The 15,584-nt window shown below is 31.2% G+C and overlaps 1 long non-coding RNA gene across 1 annotated transcript; it reads left to right on the forward strand.

The window, feature by feature from the left end:
- The first annotated feature begins 231 nt into the window (after window positions 1–231).
- On the forward strand, window positions 232–7,790 carry LOC149966190 (uncharacterized). The gene is made up of 3 exons (XR_016480257.1): window positions 232–514; window positions 6,530–7,375; window positions 7,438–7,790. It is a non-coding gene; the product is annotated as an uncharacterized LOC149966190 (long non-coding RNA).
- Window positions 7,791–15,584: the final 7,794 nt, after the last annotated feature.

Here is a 15,584-nt window from a genome sequence, read left to right on the forward strand (position 1 = left end):
GCAGCTAAATTATCTGGTAATTAATTTACTATTACTAATTTAGTAACAGGTCTCCGTCTCCATTGTCATTACAAATTTAAAGCAAGGACCTAAAATAAACTTTAAACGAAATATTATTCCTAAGCTTTTTGGTTGGCCAAATGAAGCTGATAAGATTGATCTAACATATTATATGTCGTGGTGAGTTATTTTAGTTAATGTACATATAATAAAAAAGAAATGGTAGGCTTCGTAACAGAAAATATTTCTTGAACGGAAAACGGGATTTATTTTTTCCGATTTGTTACAAAGAGATTGTCAGCTCAACTTCCGTTGGGAATGGAGAACCCAAGTAAAGACTAACTTTTAAGTCGTCAATCGGCCGATTTAGCTAGTGACAACAGTTTGCCAGAGTATTTCGAAGAATGATGCCTAAGCCGTTTTCTTCTCTGTTTTAACCTCTTTTTTTTCCAGAGAATGAAAATCTGGAAAAAGCATTGAATTTAAAAGAAACGAGGATCGGGAAACTCTCCTGGTAAATATAACTAGTTGCATATGGCAATTTATTTGAGGTAGAGAAAAAAATAATTACAACATTTTTAAAGTTATTTGTTTATTGAAAAAACTTTCCCGAGAGTGGATTTAATTAAATATTTGTTTCCATTTCAAAAGCGCGATTGTATTAAATACATTTAAGTTACAAATTTTCTGTGAAATCGTGCTAGTGGCTAATTTAAATTCCGTGGAAGAAAGAAAAGTTATTTTTTATTAGGAATTCCAATTCGGTTTCCCAATCGGGGTTTTAATTAAAATGGCATAAAAGTTTTATAAATTTAAAAAATTGATTTAATTGCATTCATTTAATATTGATAAATTCCTTTCAAGCTCGATTTTAATAAACAGAACTTGAAGCTTCATTCGTTTAATTTTTCGAAGACTTGAGCTTTTAAAACTTTCTCGCCAGGTATTTTTTTGAAGCGGAATAAACAGAATAGCTAATGCCATTTTGAAATTTGGTTCGAGTTTAGAGAGTGGCTTTTAGGTAGTTATTTATTAGTCATAAAGTAAGCTTCGTGGCCATTTATCATTAATAGAACTTCCTGCACTCGCAAAATAGGCGTGACGGAAAGGCAATAGGAGTAATAATTGAGAATTACTGAAAAGAAATGGCTTCATATTTTGACATTTCTGTAGACTTATGTCTTAGACAAAAAAACATGCTTTGCAACCATCTAATCTTGGCGCTGAAAATGAACTTGAAATATCTGAACTTAATAGTAAAGTAACTTTAAGGTAAAACGTTAGAAAAATGTATTATACAATAAAAACAATTGAAGTTATCCAAACTTATTTCCTTGTAATAGAAATATAGATTTAGGTTGGTAAAAATGTTTTCCCTAAATGAATGTCCAAAGTGATTTTGCGGGATAAATTCTGGAATATTTATTTAAGTTTTCTGTAATGTGTGATTAAAATATTCCTAAATTAATTGTAATTAAAAATTAATAAGTGGTTTTTAGGAAAGCTAAAAGCTGCTCGAAACGTGATTTCGGCCATTTTGTAAGATGGCTGAAAATGTGAGGCACCATATAAAAGTAGGCACCAAATTACTCGGTAAATCTCATTTCTTTTCGAGGTTGTGTTTAATATAAAGCATTTTATATTGCGTCTTCGGTCCCACTGTTTTGCGCGTCATCAAGGTTTTTGGAAATTAGCCAAAGAAAAAGTCTCAGAATAATTTCATTTAACAAAGCTCTTGAAAAAATAACAGTCCTACTAACATTATTGATTCACATAGTTTGAACAATAAATTTAATTTGAAATTTGCATATAAAAATATTTTAATAAAACGAAACTTCCATGATTTTAAAATATATTTATAAAATGAAGTAAGGTAAATCTAACAACTTAACATCGCTGTTGTTAATCTATCAATTTATGTAGATTGAAGTGTGATATTTGCGTCTAACAAAGATCAATTTCCAAATTGAAAATAAAGTTTCCTTAATCTTGAAAATGTTTGATATAAAATAAAAAAAATGACACGTTTCAAAATTTTTGACATGGTGACAGAAATTGACGGCATCGAACGTAAAAAGTATTGATTTAAATCTAAAGTCCCCTTTTTACTTTTTCACGGAGCAAATTGAAAATACACGATCTGAGTTGGTTAGTCAACTGAAAAATAAACCAGAGGATAACCTTTTTATATGATTTATGTAAAACGATTAAGTAGTTAGTGAGCTGCAGTGATTGAGAACGAATAACAGCTAATAGAAAAATATTTTAGCTTGACATAATCACAGGGTGGTTATCTTAAGCTTGTGACATAAAGCAAAGTGTATTTTTATAAATAAAACGACTCTTAAAGGACTATTGTTTCTCTAAACTGAATACTAGTGTAGAAGAACTAATAATTTCTCCGTGTAGATATAACTAGTTGCATAAAGTAATTTAATTTGAGGCAAAATATATCTTTTGAGGCAGATAAAAATTCATTACAACATTTTTAAAGTTATTTTTTTAATGAAATGGAAACTAAAAATGGATTTAATCCCCTTCAAACTCCAGCTATTTTAAGCTCTACCGTATTGATATAATTAAAAAATATCCACTACTAAAAATGCGACGCTCATTTTGCAAATTATCCAGAAGATAAACAAAAACAGAATTTCTGTTGAATCAGAGCTAAATGGGCTTGGAAAATTTAAAAACGCCAACTTGGCAATCGCGTATTGTTTTCTAATAATCAATTGAGAGGAACAAATATTCCTTCAAAAGCTTTCTTGTTCGTCGTTAACGTCGTCGTGTTTGGGTTATTATTTTTCCTAATGTCCGAAACGCTTAAAGGTTCATTTCGAATCTCGGGTCTAAAAATAGAGAAGGAAATTTGAGGGCAATACCACACTCGTGCTTTTTTACAGATTTGGCTCAACACTTTTATACACATCATCATTTGGCGTCATACAATCCGAACGCAATCTAAGATGGTCTATTGTTTAACACATTCGGAAACATCTGGAAGATTTCTTGGAAATTTAATCATTGAACATGCCTTTATATTTTAGTTGATATTCTGTTCGTCTATATCTAAGTTTTTGTTTTAGTGGAATCAAGAACCATCCAGTTTCAATCCAATTCTGTTTGGATCAAATGCTTTTTATCTAATCGGAATAAAGTAGAATTTTACTTGAATAAAATATATCAGATACAAATATCGATCCAAATTTAACTGGAATCTACCCAATTTTGTATAAAATTGGGATTTAATTTATATCCACCATTTTCTTCACGCCGTGTGAAAGTCAGAATAATGAAAATTTTGAAGTGAAAATCAAGTACATTATTTTCCCTCAAAATCAAAGCAGAATTCTTAAACGGATTGGAGGCTTTGGTAGATCAGGTGTATAGCTTCTAATCACCCCAAACTACGAAATAGAGCTATAAAGGTTCCCCTCCCGTTAAATCGAGTGCAGAGGCGTATGTTAACGACCCAAATCAATAATCCGCACTTAGGCTAGTAGTATTATTAGAAACAGCGGTATTAGTGAGAATATTTCAGAAAAATGAGACTATCATTCCAATACGTCAATTCCGAGAGTCATGAGGGGAAATTGTCGTTTCCCTTATGATCTTAAGACTCACTTCATCTACGTCATAACGTCGTATTCCCTTAAAGGGAGTATAACCTTTTCAGGAATTTGGGGCAATACATAATTCCCTCCCCTTATTTTTCTAACCACGAGTTATACGTAGTGTGAAATACAGTGGTTTTTGAGGAATTATTCCACTAAAAGTATCCCCGCTTTGGTAGTGCTTTAATTTCTCATATCTTCTAGAACGCCTTTCGCGAATCTAAAACCACGTACCTCATTATTAAGACATTATATTTGAATAAATATCCAAACTATAATGAAAATAATTAATTTATAGCTCGGATATTGTTGTTTATATGTTAATTAAGGGTGAATTTCAAAAATAAACACTAAATATGAAACAATAAAGGTTTCAAGTGAGAAAACCTCTTCAGAGCTGGCACGCTACCTCTAATAGAAGAATTGGGTGTTTCTGCTATCGTTCTAGACTAGCGCCATGAGCGAGAAAAGAGAGAAGCTATGGCGCACCCTACCCAACAAGGAGGGTTCTACTCCCTTTAAGCTTGGAAGGGTGAGAAATAAAATGACGCAAAAGACGACGTTATGACGTAGGGGAAGTGTGTCTTCACAAGATTGGGAAAACAAAAATTTAATAAAAAGAATACGGTAAAATAGGTTCTCAGGTTTCTTGACACACTATCTATACGAGTTATTTTCCATAATAATAATAATTATTATTAGACACCACCCTAAGTCATCCAGCGACTTTTAAAGCCATTAAGCCAGGTGGTCGGGTTACAATGCGTAGGAGGGTGCACAGAAAAAACGACGTTTCGAATCTAAACGTTTTCCTAAACGCCAAAATGCAACGCTTTTTTAAACACATCTGAAACCTAAACATGTTTAAGCCAACACTGTTAAATAAATAAACATGTTTAGTAACTTAAGTGTATAGGTTATCAACTTGTTTAAAGTCAATATGTTGTAGTTTTAAACGTGTTAAGAACCCCTTACGTTTAGGCTAAAAACATGTTTAAAATCGTGGTGTTGAAATTGTATAAATGATTACCTTTTTAAAAGATGTTGAAGATTTAAATATGTTAAGTTTTATGTGTTTAGATTACAAAATAAATTTAATTATTTTTGTTTTATTTTAAGGTATTAGTGCTCCGTTGATGTATGCAGCTCAGGATGTTGCGGAGCACTACTTTTAATGCGTTTAGCTTTCATTACCACTTGCAATTTCTTAGACACTTAGTTTGATTAAAAATATTTCAATTCAACAAAATAATATCACACTTTTATAACTTGTTTGATTTAAAATATTTCAATTTAACAAAATAATATCACACTTTGAAGGTGTTTATAAATTTCCGTTGACCCTATTTTATCTCTAAATTTAAATAAATTAATTTGACGGTCAAGGCTAAGGCAATGTAGAACAGCAAGTTTAATTTTTTATAATAAATATTGTAAATGTGTCAGAAAGTGAAATTGAAAGCTCAAATTTTGATTTTTTTTTTATTTGTACTAATTTCACTCACATGATAATGTTTGAGAGGTGTACACAGACTGATTGAGTTACTTTTTAATTAAATTTATTGGTAACTTCTCATCCATTTACATTTCAGCTGAATATAGTAACTTGTTTCATGAAGACATACATTTGTATATTGACTATTAAAAATTTGTAATATTCAATCTTGATTATATTCCACTGTCATAGAGAAACCTTACTGAGATCTTTTAAAAAATGGCCTAAGGAAACAATTCCTGAATATTATATTATGGTGTAAATTTTAAAAAGCCAGTTAAAAAAATTTAATTGGAAGCTCTAATTTAACTCACATGGCGTTAGAGAGGTGTAATGACAGAAGGACAAGGCTTAAGAATTTATTCTCATTACACATTTAACTTATGACGTTCGTGGGAATTGTTAATTAACCATCTTATAATATGATTAAATAACAAGATTTATACTAACCATAAAGTAGAGCTTCAAAGTTCACCAACAGTCTCTTCTGCCAATCTCGGTTGAAGTAAAATGGCGCCTGACGAGACTTAGCTGGCACGTAAATACGAAACGGTTCCGCCTAAACGTTTAGTTTAAAACCTATACAGTGTGTTTAGAAAAACGTTTACTTCCCGATAACGTTTGCGAAATAAACACTTCCTAAGGCGCCGCAACGCGTAAGAAGTGTTTAAAATTTTGGCGTTTCTTTTAACAACACAAAGAAGTTTAGGATTTGAACATCATTTTTTCCCGTTTAGGAAAAAAACATGTTTAAATGTGAGAAATGTGTTTAAAAGCTAAGCGTTGTTTTTTCTGTGTGGGTTCAAGCCCTTCATGCCACGCTCCCCAACAGCTCCCCAAACTCACTATTATCTTCAGGTTATTTGAATTCAGATAATGTCTAGCTATTAAATATGCTTTTCATTGAGAGTTCCATAACCTTAGTCTGGTGAGATAAACCACTTCCTAAACTTACTATTACCGTTATACAATCCAATGAACAGTAGTTGATTGATCACGTTAGTAGAATGTTTACAATTAACTTGATTATAAACATTCGTCTTCGCTATCAATAAACGCGATGATTGGTTAAAAAATCAACCAATCCTTCAAGTCGTGTATCAAGGTTACCTCTAAAATAAAAAATAATGAGCTAGGCTAATACCCAAGGCACCAACTTAGACCTAAGTCATCAAGCGACTTTTTGAAGCTTTTAATTCAGGTGGCCGGGTTACAATGCGTAGGAGGGTGGTGGAAAGCCCTGCATGCCACGCTATCGAGCCAACAGCTCCCTACACTAACTATTACCGTTAATAATAAAATATTAATATAATATTATTTAATGATTATTTGGTAACTATCGAGTTAATTCTTTAAAAACGGTTAAATTAAAAATAACTACGTGTATTAACATAAAATTATAAAAATAAACTATTTTAAGGTCGGCATCAACGAACTCGTGGAGAAAAATCCCGAATTCATTAGTTCTATCTAACGTAACATAATGTAAGTATGCCATATGCTTTTTCTTCATTGAAACCTAATTCACAAGATATGACCTAAGTTACGTCACTTCCAACTTTGTGACGAAGAACGCGTCATCAACTTTGCTAATCTGAAACGGAAATTAGTGACGTGGTTTATGAAAAAGGCTAGAATTCCTCGAGCGTAACTGTTTTTGGCATATTTATGTAGTTTAGCTCGTGCCTTGTGATCGCGTGATTTCGTTTTCATGGTAACCTTTTCAACAGCGCAATGATTATAACAAAAAATGAGTTCACTTATTGTATGTTCCATGTGAAGAACCTCACATGGTAAAGATTTTCTATGGAAATAATAAACATAAGCTAGGCTAATAGGCTAGGTCATTTAAAGCCTTTAATATAGTTAGCTGGTTACAAAGGCCTGGAGGATGGTGGAAAGCTCTTCATGTCACGCGAACCAACCGCTCCCTACCCTAACTATTACTGATAACCTCAACAAGTTTTTAACTCCACGCAGGAGTGGTTCCATGTTTTCACCCAATGCCACAAGCACATATGGTTCTATCTCCATAAACTTTATTAGAAGCTTGTAAAAGACTTTTTATCCGATACGGTTTTCTAGGCATTATTATTTTCAGGGTCCAGCCACTAAGCGCCAAAAAGAGGAATAAAGTCATCCATTAAAATTTTAATAAAGCTAGACGTCCTTTTGGGCCCTAATTTTTCAACCTCCGGGAAAAAATGCGGTCGACGGGAGAAACTAGCTCTGTTTATGAAGGACATCAAATATCCATTATAGCGAGGTCTGGTAATTTAGTCAAAACCAACTTTATCACCACTGTATTTTAGGGTTCCGTTCTTTCAGATCTTGTATGCAGTTGACAAATGACTTGTCCGGAGATGTAAAAATAACACCGGAATATAAAATGCATTAGTAGGGACTCACTTTTACTGCACGTTTAACTCCCTCCACTTCAATTAGAGTAAAGGAAATTCATCTTAATATTAATATTCTGATGTAAGCAATTATTCTAAGCACGTCTTGAAATGTTGGAGGAGCTGTCAAAGGTTGTCCACTTGGTGGAAATCGTATTGTCAAACGTGGAATGAAGTGACGGTAGGTCGGAGTCGGTAGCTTTAAAACGCGTCTGGACAAATATAAGAATTGGTGAACTCAGTAGTTTGTGAAAGGCAAATCAAGTTATTGTCATGTTGAAATTTAAATGTAAATATTCTGAAAAGTGTATTCTGAAATTTAAATGTAAATATTCAGAAAAATTTATTCTGAAATTTAAATGTAAATATTCTGAAAAATTTATTCTGAAATTTAAATGTAAATATTCTGAAAAATTTATTCTGAAATTTAAATGTAATTATTCGGAAAAATTTATTCTGAAATTTTAATGTAAATATTCTGAAAAATTATTCTGAAATTTAAATTTAATTATTCGGAAAATTTTATTCTGAAAATTTTATATAGCTTTTCTGAAAATTTTATTCTGAAAAATTTATATAGCTTTTCTGAAAATTTTATTCTTAAAATTTTATATAGCTTTTCTGAAACTTTAATGTTATTTTATGTTAGTTAATCTAAAATGTTGATAAACGTATTCCAAAAATTTTAATGTAATTATTCTGAAATTATAATGTAAATATTCATAAATTTTAATGTAATTATTCTGAAATTATAATGTAAATATTCATAAATTTTAATGTAATTATTTTATTATTATAAATTTTTCTTTAGTTATTCTGAAATGTCAATGTTATTTTTCTATAGTTATTCTGAAATTTAAATGTAATTTTTCTATAGTTAATCTGAAATTTTAAAGTAATTTTTCTATAGTTATTTATAATTTAAAGTGGCCGATTAGGTGTCAAAGCAATTGATGTTTAGTGGAACAACAATGCTTTAGTGTTAACAGAGAATTTAAGAGCATCACCCTGTGATTCCTGAAAACATTATAACTCATGTACTAGAGGTGACAAATTTTTAATTATTAACCATACAATACCGACCTAAATTGTTAAAACATAAGTTTTGTAATTTGCTTAAATTCTTCTAAGGTTATGCTTTTTTGTCCCCTTTTTATGATGAAATTTTCTACCTTTTTGTAATTTTTTCAATCTATAAAATGAAGTTTGCCGTTTGAATCACTTATTTATCAATTCATGTTGGATGTTACGAAATTTTCGTCCTAAGATATTGAAGACCTCGGAGCCAAGTAGTATTTATGACAAGCATCAATATAATTTTCAAAATTGTTATATTTCACCCAAACGAATTGCGCTTAGCTTTATGCCAGAACCAATTTAATGCTCTTCTCGTTATGGTATTACCAGAAGTTAATAGTGTATATCTTACAAGATAAGTATACTTATAGTATCTTCTGAGGCTCAAGATACCTAATCACAGCTGAATCTTTAACGCGTGTAAAATGTTAAAATTTAGTGGTATTTAGTTCTAAACGCGTGTAAAACGTGAAAATTGAACTTTGTAGTGGTATTTAGTTTTAAACGCGCGTAAAACATGAAAATTGAACTTTATAGTGGTATTTAGTTTTAAACGCGCGTAAAACATGAAAATTGAACTTTATAGTGGTATTTAGTTTTAAACGCGTGTAAAACATGAAAATTGAACTTTGTAGTGGTATTTAGTTTTAAACGCGTGTCAAACGTGAAAATTGAACTTTGTAGTGGTATTTAGTTGTAAACGCGTGTCAAACGTGAAAATTGAACTTTGAAGTGGTATTTAGTTTTAAACGCGTGTTAAACGTGGAAATTGAACTTTGTAGTGGTATTTAGTTTTAAACGCGTGTTAAAAGTGAAAATTGAAATTTGTTGTGGTATTTAGTTTTAAACGCGTGTAAAACGTGAAAATTGAACTTTGTAGTGGTATTTAGTTTTAAACGCGTGTTAAAAGTGAAAATTGAAATTTGTTGTGGTATTTAGTTTTAAACGCGTGTCAAACGTGAAAATTGAACTTTGTAGTGGTATTTAGTTTTAAACGCGTGTAAAACGTAAAAATTGAACTTTGTAGTGGTATTTAGTATTAATATATATGTATTTTGCGCTGCACTATTTTTAATTTTTAAACGTGTTTTGAGGATAAAACATTGCCAGCATTGTATGTTAATGGATACTTTTGTTTTAACATAAATATTATTTACTTCTACTGTTATTGATTTTTTTATATTTTCCTGGGATTGCCCATTTCGGTAATTATCGCCTGTTCCAAGCAATGCAATAAGGCGTGGTCGCCATTGTCATAGACTGCTAAATTATATTATTCTCCTCTTGAACCTATAACTCTAATAACGCACGTCTGGGAAATATAATGTTGACCCCATTTTTCACCTGATCGAAAGTCCAGTTTAGTGTTAATCTATTGTTGACTTTTTTATTAAAAAATTACCTGTAAATGTAATACGACCACTTAAACAGTGTTATCGTCAATAGCATAAGTTTATGATACCTCTATGTAGTCAAATAAGCCCTTTCAAGGTGGAATCTTTGGCTAGAAAAAGTTATGTCAAACATTTAAAAATAAAAAATAATCTCGGAGCCAGCGCTGCTGTGTGGTCGAGAATGAAACTACATTGGGAGGGGCTTATTTTAGTAGGCGGAGCTTTGTTAGTGAGGTGGAAGGAGAGATATGGTTCTTTACGACAATTTTAGTGTCGTGTGCCCACGTCGTGTAAGAACAGTCGTTTCTCTTAATCTTGTCGGAAAGAATGGAATAAGGAAGTTATATTGAGAGAGAATTAGAGATAACTAATGAGATTAAAGAAAGTTTTTAATTCTATATATCTTTATGGAAAGTTTACTTAGCAGTTATAAGTCTTGACTCTAAAAACCTTACGGCTAGCGTTTGATTGCCTTTCTTTAAAGTTTTTATTTTTAAATCGACTAAGGATGATTTTTCCCAACTCAATATAGTAACTCTTTTAGCTACAAGATTGCACTGACAAGGAGAGTACCCGAGGTGTTTATTGCCGATTTTGTTCAAAGTCGGTCGTAATGTAGACCTATATGAGATCTGAAATTTCACCAAAGGAGCCGTTGCACTACCCATTTGATTTGCCATGGCAACCGAAAATGTTTTTGACCAGTTAAAACAAAAAAAGTAAATTTAAACAGTATATAAAGTCGTCATGGACCGCAATTTCTCATCTCTTTAAAACTGCAACAATGGAGTTCACTTCCGAAGAACTGGCGAATATTCATTTCATGTATGGACTAGCGGATGGCAATGCTTTGGCTGACCAACGTCTCTACCAGGAAAAGTACCCAAACCGGCGCATCCCTGTGCTTGTTGCAGCTTACTTCCGGGGGCTAGTAGGTTACACTTCGAAGCTCTCTGGCGCTCCTTAAACTCATCGTAGGAAAATGGGAAAAAACAGGCATACTTCTCAACTCACCCCCTACAACTCCTTCACATTTTTTGCATAACAATTTTAAACACCCTGTATGATAAAGAATATTTTTTAATTAAAAACGTTTTATATTATTTAATAAAACCTAAGTTTAAAAATATTTTAGTAGGAGACAAAGGGTTTTATAGAGGGTCGTATAGCATATTTTCTTCCTCTGGGATAACATCTGTTTCTTTTCGCATTTTCCAACGTTTAAAATAGTTTTTCTAAACGAGAATGAAGAAAGAGAGAACAATGACGCTTAATCAGTCGGCGTTTGTCTTTGCTGGCGAACGAGGTATCGACCGGCCGGGATTCGAGGCACCCGCTAATGCTAAAAGGAACCCAGGTTTTTCCATCGAGAAAACAAAAGTATAGTTTTTTTGTCTGCGCGACTGCGAAACAAAGGGATCGGACGATCGCTTTGACGCCTTATGGAAAGATGAATGGGAAAAAGCAGAGGCTAAACATTTTTGTCTCTTCACTCAGTCGATTTCAAAGAGAGAAAGAAATTGATTAAAACCAAGGTATATATATATATATATATATATACGTTGGAAGAATGGTTAGAAAGAGAACAGAGAAAGACTGATGGTACTGGAATCCTTTCGAAATTCCGTGCCGTGTTTTTTACGCGTGAAGGAAACGCGTCCGTGGAAGACAACGACTAAGTTAGGAAGTTGCGCGGATGGCCGAACTTGACTCTGAGAGACAGGGAAGACAGTCACGAGCAGACAAATCGTTGGGATTTCGGGATCCTGGGGGTGCTCAAAAATAACAGTTGATGGTTTTCAAAGTCGCCTCGTTAGATAGGAAAACGATTCGATGGTACAATAAAGAACTCACTCGCTACTGGCAGAATATAAAACTGCCGTAAAAAATAATTGAAAACCATTATCTCTCGAAACCCAGTAAAGATTTCTGGCTCTGCACCAAAGATCGATGACCTGTATATTCATTTACGCTTTTATCGGGCGTCATTAAAAAGTCTTCGCCATTTGATGCTGTCGATATGTTCGAATCCATTCCCCGAATGAAACGGTTAATAAAAAATTTGCGTTTAATAGGGAGCGAATGTTTTACCTCTGGGCGAGGCTTAATCGATCCGAGGAATGACATTTTCGGCTGACTTATTGATGGTCAATATTTGGTCGACGTAAGGAAGTAGTCGATATTACCGCGTCGACCCTGATAACATCAATGCCGTCTCGTGAGTTCCAAAATGGTCACGGCTACGATTTCTATCACGCTTGTGTGAGGTCCAATCGAAAGCCAAATGAATCTATTCTTGTTCTTTATGAATAAACTAAGCCGTACTGCCAAATTTATATTTAGACAATTTATGTGAGGTTATCGAGAATAAATAGTTTATTCTTGGATAATATTTTTTATATACTGTATATTCTTCTGAATTGAAAAAAATCTTCAAGATAAATTCTTTATGATTTCAAATATCATATACATTATTGCGGATAAATATGTTCACAACTATTCTTGCGGATAATTATGTTCACAACGTTTTGCGAATAAATATTTTCTGATTTATTCTCTCGGATATATATTTTCACAACAATTCTTGCCGTTAAATATGTTCACTATTTTATTTCGGATAAAAATGTTTACTATTTTATTTCGGATAAAAATGTTCACAAGTATTCTTGCGGAAAAAAAATTCACAAAAGTTTCAGTTATATTCTTCATGATAAAACTTTTCACAAAATAATATTTATAATTTAATTTTTTAAACATTCTTTTTGATTTAAACTATTATGTATATTTCCGATAAGCATTTCCTAATATATTCTTCATTATTAAAATATTCATATTTTCATAATGATTTAAATTTTCAGGATATTTCTTCATGATAATATTTTTTTCATTGATATTTTTTTGGATTTGTTCTTGGCGATTAAAATTTTGTATTATAATTTTGTATTTAAATTTCGTATATTACTTTTTAAGTAAAAATTTCATATTTTATTGTTTGGATTAAAGGTTCGTATATTTTTGGGTTAAAATTTCGGATACTATTTTTGGATTAAAGTTTCGTATATTTTTGGATTAAAATTTCGTATATTATTTTTTTGGATTTAAATTTCTTATATTAATTTTTTGGATTTAAATATCGTATATTATTTTTTGGGATTTAAACATCGTATATTAATTTTTGGGATATAAATTTTGTATATTAATTTTTCGGATTTAAATTTCGTATATTAATTTTTTGGGTTTAAATTTCGTATATTATTATTGCGGTTAAAATTTCGTATTTTATTTTTAGGATTAAAATTTATCATTTGTTATTTTTAGGATTAAAATTTATCATTTATTATTTTTAGGATTAAAGTTTATCATTTATTATTTTTAGGATTAAAATTTATCATTTATTATTTTTAGGATTAAAATTTATCATTTATTATTTTAGGATTAAAATTTATCATTTATTATTTTTAGGATGAAATGTATCATTTATTATTTTTAGGATTATAATTTATCATTTATTATTTTTAGGATGAAAATTTATCATTTATTATTTTTAGGATTAAAATTTATCATTTATTATTTTTAGGATTAAAATTTATGAATTTATTATTTGTAGGATTAAAATTTATAATTTATTATTTTTAGGATTAAAATTTATCATTAATTATTATCTGAATTTTAATTTCTTCTTTACGATTGAAATTTGGTTTTCTGTCTTCAGTTAAGTTTCAATTTGGTTAGCTGAGGATCGAAAATCCATAATTTTTAGTCGGAATTATGTTTTGAAATACCGATGGCGCTAAGCCATGATTTCATGGAACGATTATTATAAATCAATGCGGGCTCCATAAGACTAGAGCCATATAGACGCATTCACATATTGCCTACAGGGAAATATGCAAAAAGGGGTGAAATCCACCCGAGGTACCTTCCTATTTAATAATGTTTGAGGTAGATGGCGACACTATAAAGTTTATGAAAAATAAACTTTTTTTAAAAAGTTATTTATTAATTACTAAATTATTACTTTAAATTCTTATTAAAAATATATAATTTTGTAATTTAAATTAACAATTAATTTTAACAATAGTTAAAATAGATGGCACTAAAATACAATTTTAAACTATCCAATCAGGGAAGATAATTTTGTATTTTAAATCTCCACAAAACCGTTCTCCACTAAAAACTGAAAACTTTCAACCAATCGTTGAAAATCAAAATAATGACGTAATGTTGCTTCCAGAGCGCCATCTACTAACAAATAATGCCATCACCACGTTACCTCGGATGAATTTTACCCCTTTAAAGTTGTCTCTGCCCCTTAAAAATTGTAAATCTATCTATAGAACAAATCTCGAAGAACACGCGTGTAAAAATACGAGCAGTACAAATTCGACATGAATCTAGTTTAGTGTGTCGTGACTGCCGATCATTTTCGTGTTAAGTAAAAGGGAGTTCCTCCTATGAATCATTTAATGCGCAGGTTCATTGCACTCCAGCTCATTCGCTTTGAAATGAACTCAAATGGATTGCCACTTCAATATACAATATGCAGTTTTCCCATCAGTAGCGCAGCTAGAAATTTATTAAATTAATATTGGATTAGTATCCAAAAATCAAAGTAATTATCTAATTTATAAAAGGAGGCTACTGAAACATATAAGATTTACTATGCTATGAAATTACTTTAAGGCCTCGTTTGTTGTTCTAATTCAAGTGGAGATCAAATAAACTAGTGTTGTAAGCCGGAAAGTTTTCAAAAAAATTACCAAGGCCTATTTCCGGAAAACTTTCCGTATTTTTCCGAAAAGAATAAAAAGTTTTCATTCCATGATTAGTCTAATATCGTTTGCAAATTTAAATAAAGCGGAATTTTCCTCTCTTTTTTTGATTCTAAAAGTAAAACTAAACCTTTAGACCAGCTTTAAACTGATAAACAATGTAGCACTATTAATGTTTTGTAGTATGTTTACTGTTATTAGACATTGTATATCGATAAAAAGATAAAAACATTAAAAACCCTTAAAAAGTAATTGATGTTTAAATTTTCCGGAATTTCTGGAAATTTTTCTGCATTTCATTTACCGGAAAATTAACAACACTAGACTAAACATTAAGTGGAAATTCGTTCGAATTCTAATGCAATACGTTTTCAGTAACTGTCAAAAGGAAATACAGAATACATTAATTTGAAATATGTTTAAATAGGTTAAGCGTTAGAGTTAGTGTAGGGATCTGTTGGCTCCTGTAGCACGAAGGACTTGCCATAGCCCCCCTACACAATATTCAACCACTATCCTCCGAAATATACCCCTCAGATAAAGTTATTGAAAGTAATCGTTAGAATTTTGAAGGTGGAGCTCTAGAATAACCGGGTTTGGGGAGCACGAAGGTATATTCGAGTCACATAATCGAAAAGGTTAATCTACAAGAAAATAAACCTTTAAGTTTTTAAACAATTCTGTAGATCGCTGACTTATTATTTAAAATTAAAAAGTTATGGATTTAAAATTATAAAATTTATATTAATAATAATAATAATCAGCTAGGCTAATACCCAAGGCACCACCTTAGGCCCAAGTCATCTAGCGACTTATAATGCCTTTAAGACTCT

The sequence above is a fragment of the Leiobunum rupestre genome, chromosome 1 (genome assembly GCF_980474605.1).
Source record: "Leiobunum rupestre chromosome 1, qqLeiRupe1.1.hap1, whole genome shotgun sequence".
NCBI lineage: Eukaryota > Metazoa > Arthropoda > Arachnida > Opiliones > Sclerosomatidae > Leiobunum > Leiobunum rupestre.